This window comes from Siphateles boraxobius, unplaced genomic scaffold, assembly GCF_051911475.1.
Source record: "Siphateles boraxobius isolate OS27281-9 unplaced genomic scaffold, OSU_SipBor_1 24, whole genome shotgun sequence".
Classification (NCBI taxonomy): domain Eukaryota; kingdom Metazoa; phylum Chordata; class Actinopteri; order Cypriniformes; family Leuciscidae; genus Siphateles; species Siphateles boraxobius.
Window position 1 is genome coordinate 15,193,788 of NW_027508855.1, and position 9,944 is coordinate 15,203,731.

Here is a 9,944-nt window from a genome sequence, read left to right on the forward strand (position 1 = left end):
TCGGTCAGCTCTAGGCTTGACTCAGGGAAGAGGAGGCCCCCTGCCTTGCATAGTACCGTGGTCTGCGCCATTTAAACAACCTGTCATGATTGGACATGACATGTTGTGAACTTTTTCTTCTAAAGTGTAGGAACTCAGAAGCGAAGACCAGGAGACTTGGTTGTATCTTCAGCAAGATTCTTTATTGAGAAACACGAGCTGTTGGTAGCTGCAGTCCTCATCAAGTAAAGTCTAAACTCAATAGCTAAACACAGAGTTTTATACCTTTCAAGGGGGAGGGATTTTACATAGAGACAGAGATCAGCATGACAGTGTAACTCAGAGCCTCTGAAAAAAGTAGGTAAATAAGAGAAAACAAAGCCCAACTGTTCGTGTCATCATCTATGCCTAAAAATGGAAAAAACAGTGTGCAACTTTCTCAGTTAAAATACTATAGTATTGGAAGCTCAATTAAACATTTTAATAAATTTGTAACACTACAGACACAAGCTCAGGTTTGATCACCCTGTAGCTGGCCACCTTTGATGAGGGTGTCTAGTGTTGAAAGGCCGAAACACCCCCTGATTCAAAGGTACACTACTGATGATGTGTCCCGAAAATTACGTCTTTCCCATGTCTGAGATACAGCCCTTACGCCACTCTCAACAGCAAGGCAAATCTCATGTGGATACCATCCATTGGCACAGTGGACAGCTTAACATAACGTCCCGTGTTTCATGATTCATTATGCAGCATTATCTTAATGTAGTCATAACCTCTGGATATTTTCTGGACTCTAACTAAGTTGTATTTTTATGGCCGACTGTAGGGGGCTACATGGTTACTTTTTAACAATAGCAAGTGTGTATGCAGCATCAGAATCAGAATCAGAATCAGAAAGAGCTTTATTGCAAAGTGTGCGGTCACACACAAGGAATTTGTTTTGTTACTGAGGCTTCCAGTGGACATATACAAATACAAATACAACAAGAAACATAATACTACAAATTATAAGAATAAAAAAAAAAAATATAGGAGAATAAAAGTATCACAGTTGGGTTTAGTCAGAATAGACATTTTCAGATTTACAGATTATGAACATATAGTGTTTTGAATATTATAAATAAATAAATCTACATATAAGTAGATTATATGTTGAATTCCTTTAGCATTGTTGCTGAATTGTTTAGCATTGTTAAGCATTGTTGAATTGCTTTAGCCATAACCTCTGGTTATCTATCAGACTGGCGAGTTTGTGATCGTGAGATCTGCGTAAACGGCCGTCGCGAGACTCTTTGAGTGAGATAGCTTCCTAGTGAATGAGTAAAATATAAATTAAAGAGTTAAATAGAACAATCAAATGTATTGCTAAACTATTATATGCTTGACCAACCACCAATTATTAATCGAACCTAAATTCGAGGTTGTGATAAAATGAAGTCAGATAAAAGCTTAAATGGAATTAAATTACTTTGCCATGCGGAAAATCAGCAATGCGCAGAGACCTTCACCCATTCTATCGGATGCCGCCATTGGGCCGATCTAGACGGGCTTACACACCTTGGCTGAGAAGTAGCTTGGCCAACAAGCCAATAGTGTCAATATTCAGCTCAAGTCACGTTATGGAGCAAGAAGAACAGACTCTTCTGCGAAAGGAGGCTATAGAAAGGGTTCCTCCTCCCAGTAGGGAGTCAGGGGTTTACAGCCATTACTTAATTGTTCCAAAGAAGGATGAAGGCTTGCATTCAAACAGATTGTGTCCCAGATTCAATCCAAGGACTGTTTGTCACGGTAGATTTGAAGGACGGGTCCTTCCGTGTAGCCATCCGTCCTCATCATACGAAGTCCCTGAGGTTCACTTTTGGGGGCAAAGTGTATCGGAATCTTCCCTTCGGCCTAGGTAAAACTAGGCTAGTCACTGACTGTTGGGTCTCATGGCAGCTGCGTCCAACTTAATAACTTTTGGCCTCCTGTACATGAGACCCCTGCAGTGGTGGCTCAGGACCAAGGGGTTTTCTCTGAGGAGAAAACCGTTTTGCATGATCAAGGTCACGCGGCGATGCTTACGTGCATTAGTCACGTGGAACTGTTATGATCTCTTATGACCTAGTGTCAAAAGAGGCAACATTGGGGTTGTGATAAAACTGTGTGTTATTGAGTTTGGCAAGAGACAACACTTAACGAAGTAATACGAAAGAAATATAATTTATTCAACAGAGGTGAAATAATTATATAACAAAATGTACAATAATAATAATAATAATAGCGGTGAATATAAACAAAGAAAAATAAACAAAATATTTACGGATCAAAAGATATCAAATAAATAGATAATCCAAGAGGAAAAGGGATGTAATTAGTGAAGCCAAAGAAATAAAAAGAACAAAACAAAACTCCGTCTAACTTGTGGTCAAACATCTAATCTAACTAATAAACAAAAGAAAAGAAAAGACATACATCTTCAGCGTCAAACGCCCTCACTAAATTACTCTGACTAACAAACACAAAACATACAAAGGGTGGCATTCACTTGCTTACCTGGTGTATCTATACATCGAGTTTCCTAGGTGTTGTTTTGTGTAAGTCACGCAGTGGTGGAAAGAGTACTGAAAAAACATACTCAAGTAAAAGTACCATTACATTCCAAAAAATGTAGTGTGAGTAGAGTAAAAAGTACTTGTCCAAAAAACTACTTGAGTAAGAGTAAAAAAGTAGCTTATTTAAAAGTACTCATGAGTAGTGAGTAGTGAGTACTGAGCTGCGGATTCTACCCCTTATAATAAACACTGTGCACTACAATTTATAAATTAAAAAAAATTGCACATACTGTAATTCACATTATATTTTCTTCTTTGTCAGAAGGATTGAAGAATATATATCATCCATCTTTTTAAAATGCATCAAATCAGTACACTCATTACCATTTAAATCATATTATTTGGGGGGGGAAAGCATTTAAAATTAGGCGAAAAGAAACTGGGCCTGAGCATGCTATTGTTGCACATAAAATATCAATATTCATAACTGTGCAAAGAATTCAAAAACCTTTAGAAACTCATATGATAGTTCAGCATCACACACCATGAGATGGGTTAATAGAGAGATTAAAAAATACCCAATTTCTCTGCAAAACGGTACCAATGTTAGTGTTTTGATAAATGAGAATAACTAATATTATCAGATTACCTCACCTAATGCACTGAAAAAGGCTAAGATAGTGAGCTAACACCAATTACACACTTTAATTCCATGCTATTAAATATGTTAGAATTTAAACGTAAATGCACATTGTTCTAGAAGGGTGGCATCATCCCTTACATTTTACACGGCTACATTTACTCGCATTGTAATGCTGATAATATAATTTGTAAGGAAAATTGTGCATTAAATAGGGAAGTTATATCCAGGAAACTTTTACAAAAGAAACAAACAAACACACACACACGCATGTCTCTTTGTAGTCTCGGCGAAGCTGTTTTATCAGCAGCATCCAATATTATCTGTCTGCAGTCCCGGAGGCTGCATTTTCAGGACCCCACTTCTAGGACCGCATTTCTAAGACCCTAGTTTTTTGTGACAGCGCCACCTACCGAGTCGGAGAACCGCAGTCCCAGGAACGCATTTCCAGGACCCTAGTTTTGGAGGACCGAAAAAAGTGCCAGCAATGTAATATTTCCACCCAGTTTTAACTACATTAGAGTGTTTTTTTTCTTTCAAGTTTTATTACACCCAAATACTACTTTCTTTATTGCAATTAAACCAGGTTCCTAGGAATGTTGAGAAATGACTGGGTCTAAGTAGCATATAATAACTCAAGTAAAATAAACAAGGAATCATTTTATAGTCTTTTCAGTCACTATGGACCACATTTTCAAGTACAGAGGGAAGACAAGGATGACTCTGGGGGTAGATTTAAGATTTTGTATTTTACAAAATAATATAAAACACCTGAACTTGAACACACAAAATATTTTACAAAATAATATATAACTGAAATTGAACACACAAAATATTTTACAAAATAATATATAAAAACTGAAATTGAACACACAAAATATTTTACAAAATAATATATAACCACTGAACTTGAACACACAAAAAAACAAATTTGATTATGACGTGAACCACATAGACAGAACTTCAATGGATGGACAAACACATGGACAACATCATCACTGACTCCTAAGAGAGAGAAAGAGAAGTGATTTAAATAAGGAACATTTAGTTGACCATGTTCTACTCTCTAATTTTAAATTTCATATTTAAAAGATCTTAGTTACCACAGAGTAATGATAATGATAAAAATAATGATATCAATCTCCATACCAATTAATTTTCATAATACAATTATTGCATACTGTTCAAAGATTTGAAAAAAAAAATGATTTTGATGTTCTCGGAACAAAGGTTCTAGAAACACTCATGTCGTTTCTTGAAAAACATTTTTAAGTTAATTTCATATAAATAAATAGACATAAATTTGGCCTAAGCCTAGTGCTTATCCAATTTATTTATTTATCTTTTGTCATACTATTGCCTACCCTGAGCTGTGTCCTTGATAGCACTTCATATAGAGTACAGTATACAGTAAATGACACAATCTAACACGTGGGATTTCAATTATTATAATGGCCTCTCGGATATGTCTGACTATTAAAATGTCATATGTCTCAACCAACTTTATAAAACCATGTCAAAATGAAGAGACGTACACATAACATGTATTGTGGGTAACGTTAAACAGGCTGACTGTGAGCAGGTGACAGTGAAAACATTAAGATTATTTTAACTGAATTAAAATGGAAAAACAATGAGTAATAAACAAGCTTTCAGAACAAACATGCTACAGTTTATTGTGCTGTAAATAAGTCAACACAGGCTTATCATGCAACAGTTCCGTTAAATGAACGTGCTAACAATTCATTTTCCAGCATTAGAGGCTAATATATGATGGCTATGCATTCAAGACTGTTTAGCAAATCACCAGCACGTTGGCAACGATAACTTTCCAATGAAATGCATCAAAATTGTTTTTAAAGTTAAACAAATAAAAATTGATTCGCATTTGATACTCACACTCTGAATGTCATTCATCTTCGCTGGTCCTCTAATTCGATAGGTGGCGTTGTCACTAAAAAGCTAGGGTCCTAGAAATGCGGTCCTAGAAGTGGGGTCCTGAAAATGCAGCCTCCGTGTCTGCAGGCAGATGCTACTCGCAGCATCCACACACAAAAAAACAAAGTTCAACATGAAAAATGTTTTTGCGCAAGTGCACTTGCCAAATGAAGACGGATTGTATAATGGATCAATCAAAAACGTTGTTTATTAACGAGCTGTAACGTTAGTCACAGACTGACAGAATAAATGCAGTTCAAGTTAACGCCATGGTTCATAGAGTGAACTTGAAAAAAAGTTCAAGATGGCGCCGAGTATGGCTGCTGCGTTGCGAGCTCCGTCACAACATGGTAGTTTTTTGTTTGTTCTGTTTACAGTTCTTTTGTTTTTTGTCTTGGATGTTGTCTGTCTTATTCAGTACGACATACAAACACTTTTGGACATTGGTTCCGCAATCGAACACCGAAAACCGGACTTTCATTTCTTCAGTGATGCCCCGCTGTTTACAAACACGGCAGCGGAGCCCTTTGTCTGGGCAGCTTGGCCGCGGAAACGCAGCCGGAGAAGGGGAAGAAGAGCCGGCGTTCTCGTCAGAGTAAGACGGCGTGCAAATCGACCCCCGCTTCCCCTTATTCTGCTAGCAAACGTTCAGTCTCTAGACAACAAGCTCTGTGAGTTGAGAGCGCGGATCTCTTTCCAACGGGAGACGAGGGACTGCTGCATTATCTGCCTTACAGAAACTTGGATGTCTGCTGAGATTCCAGACTCGGCCATCGAAACCGCGGGGTTCTCAGTGCACCGAGCGGATAGAGTTAAAGACCTCTCAGGTAAAAGCAGAGGTGGGGGTGTATGTTTTATGATCAACAAATCCTGGTGTGATCAGAGGCACGTACATTCTATCAAGTCTTTCTGCTCTCCTGATCTGGAATTTCTCATGCTTCTGTGTCGACCATTCTGGCTACCGAGGGAATTCACAGCGGTCATTATCACGGCTGTGTACATTCCCCCACAAGCCGACACAGACCGGGCACTAAAGGAACTGTATGGGGAAATAAGCGAGCAGGAAACCGCGCACCCTGAGGCCGCGTTCATTGTGTCCGGGGACTTTAACAAAGCCAACTTCAAGAAAATAGCACCTAAATACCACCAACACATAAACTTTAACACACGAGGGGACCGGGTTTTGGATCATTGCTACTCCCCTTTCCGGGATGGCTACAAATCCCTCCCCCGCCCACCTTTTGGCAAATCGGATCACTCTTCCGTTCTCCTTCTGCCCGCTTACAGGCAGAAACTGAAACAGGAAACACCCGCCCTCAAAACGATCCAGTGCTGGTCGGACCAATCAGACTCTATGCTTCAGGACTGTTTTGATCACGCGGACTGGGAGATGTTCCGGTCGGCCTCTGATGACGACATCGAGGCTTATGCTGATAGCGTAACCTGTTTCATCAGGAAGTGCGTAGAAGACGTTGTTCCGATCAAAACAATACGGATTTACCCGAACCAGAAACCATGGATTAATGGCGATGTTCGTGCAGCACTCAACGCGCGGACCTCCGCTTTTAACTCCGGGAGTGCGGAGGAGCAAAAACAAGCAAGTTATGCCCTCCGAAAAACTATCAGAGCAGCAAAACGCCAATTCAGGGACAAGATTGAAGGACAGTTCAACACCACCGACTCTAGAAGCATGTGGAAGGGAATTAATAGCATTACGGACTATAAAGGAAACATAAACCCCACAGTGAACAACACTCTCTCTCTCCCAGATGAGCTGAACACTTTTTATGCTCGATTTGAGGGAACTAACATCCCCCTCGCGGAGAGAGTTCTCTCGGCTGAAGCTACAGAGGTTAGTACACTCTCCGTCTCTGTAGCGGATGTAACCCGATCTTTCCGTCGGGTGAACATCCGTAAAGCCGCGGGTCCAGACGGTATTCCGGGCCGCGTCATCAGAAAGTGCGCGAACCAACTAGCTGGTGTTTTTACGGACATTTTCAATTGGTCCCTCTCCTTGTCTGTAGTCCCCACATGCTTCAAAACGTCCATCATCGTACCTGTACCGAAGCAAACCAACATCACCTGCTTAAATGACTGGCGCCCTGTTGCTCTGACCCCCATCATCAGTAAATGCTTTGAGAGACTAGTCAGAGATTACATCTGCTCTGTTCTACCTTCCTCACTGGACCCACTGCAGTTTGCATACCGCAATAACCGCTCCACTGATGATGCTATTGCATCTACAATACACACTGCTCTCTCCCACCTGGAAAAGAGGAACACATATGTGAGAATGCTATTTGTAGACTACAGCTCAGCATTCAATACCATAGTGCCCTCCTTGCTTGATGTGAAACTCCGGGCTCTGGGCTTAAACAGCTTGCTGTGCAGCTGGATCCTGGACTTCCTGTCAAACAGACGCCAGGTGGTTAGAATAGGCAGCAACATCTCCTCATCACTGACCCTCAACACTGGAGCCCCACAGGGCTGTGTTCTCAGCCCACTCTTGTACTCCTTGTACACATATGACTGCGTGGCAACTCACAGCTCTAATTCCATCATCAAGTTTGCTGATGATACTACGGTCGTAGGTCTGATCACCGACAACGATGAAACGGCCTACAGAGAGGAGGTGCTCACTCTGACGCACTGGTGTCAGAGGAACAACCTCTCCCTCAACATCAGCAAAACCAAGGAGCTAGTGGTCGACTTCAGGAAGAACGACAGAGAACACAGCCCCATCACCATCAATGGAGCACCGGTGGAGAGAGTCAGCAGCTTCAAGTTCCTCGGTGTCCACATCACAGAGGAACTCACATGGTCCGTCCACACTGAGGCCGTCGTGAAGAAGGCTCATCAGCGCCTCTTCTTCCTGAGACGGCTGAGGAAGTTTGGAATGAACCGCCACATCCTCACACAGTTCTACACCAGCACCGTCGAGAGCATCCTGACTGGCTGCATCACTGCCTGGTATGGCAATACTACCAGCCGTAACCGCAAAGCCTTGCGAAGGGTGGTGCGCACTGCCAGCCGTATCATCGGAGGTGAGCTTCCCTCCCTCCAGGATATTTATGCGAGGCGGTGTGTGAAGAAAGCTCGGAGGATCATCAGAGACTCTAGCCACCCGAGCCATGGGCTGCTCTCACTGCTACCCTCAGGCCGGCGGTACCGCAGCATCAGGACACACACCAGCCGACTCCATGACAGCTTCTTCCCACAAGCAATTAGATTTCTAAACTCTTGATCCCTCATGATCAATAACCATAAACATTCTAACTGTCAACACAGCACAACATAACCTACTGCATTTACATAATATATATATATATATATATATATATATATATATATATATATATATATATTTGCACCTTACGAGTATCTATTCTATGTATAATTACCTCTTTTTGTATTTTGTATACTGTTGTATATTGTAAATTGTTGTATATTGTATATTGTTGTATATTGTAAACTGTTGTATATTGTACATTGTATATTATTTATTGTTCTGTTAGTGTATATGGTACTGTGAGTAATTGTGCGCACATTAGATGTGTAATCTATGTAAATCTGATGTTTGCTGTAATTGTTTTCGTCACATCGTGTCATACTGCTATGTTGCTCGGAACTGCACCTAAGAATTTCACCCACTGTTGCACTTGTGTATATGGTTGTGTGACAATAAAAGGATTTGATTTGATTTGATTTGAGTGCACTGATTCTGAATCTGGCGGCATGGCGAGCGCGAGACGCGGCATTGCACAGATCGTGACGCGCGTCTCTCTATAATGTGATTGTGAAGTAAACGGGAGCGGGAATTCACCGCATTATGAACTCGTCACGCAATACCCCCAACCTCAAACCAAATGTTAGGCCATTTAGACAGGCCAGCCTATATAAATATCATAAGCAGAAATGTGAAATGTACCTTAAGCATATTAGAGGAAGACGCTGATATCTGGATTGAATTGATGCGTGAAGAATGCACTTCCACAGCATCACGACACGAGAAACAGCAGGAATAGGCGGTTAAAGTTTTCTATGCTTAACTTGATTTGATGACAGTCACGAGACCGATTACTCAATCCAATCACGTTGATGGATAAAAATTAAATGAAATTAGGCTAAAACAAGCATATGTAACGAGTAACGACCACAAACAGAAGGAAAATAGCGGAGAAAAAGTACCGATACATCACTTAAAATGTACTCAAGTAAAAGTAAAATTACACAATTTTTAAACTACTCAAACAAGTACAATTTCTGAAAAAAACTACTTAATTACAGTAACGTGAGTATTTGTAATTCGTTACTTCACACCCCTGAAGTCACGTGACATTTTACCTGTCCACATTACTCTTGGTAACCTCAAACCACGCCACAAAGGGGGAGAAAACATTACTCTTTGTATCCTCAAACCACGCCATCAAAAGGGCAAAAAGAAAATGTAAAGGGAACGTGTCGCAATAATAATACAAACGAGATTGCAAAAATAAACAACAGGATAATAAAGGTAACAAAAAATATAAGGAGCGTACAAGGCACCAAAACAGAGTGTCAAGAAAACAAGCTGCTCTCGCGTTCCTTTCAGCGTCCTTTTAAATGCTGGCGGGAAACTTGATTGGCTGCGGGGGAGGTGACGTCACGCCATTGATGGAAACGGACAGGTCTCGCAGGCAACAGCAGATCAGCAGTGGAGCGAGCCTAAGGATGTGTGTGTGTGTGTGTGTGTGTGAGAGAGAGAGAGAGAGAGAGAGAGAGAGAGAGAGAGAGAGAGAGAGAGAGAGAGAGAGAGAGAGAGAGAGAGAAGAGAGAGAGAGAGAAACAGCCACACACAACCACGAGGACGT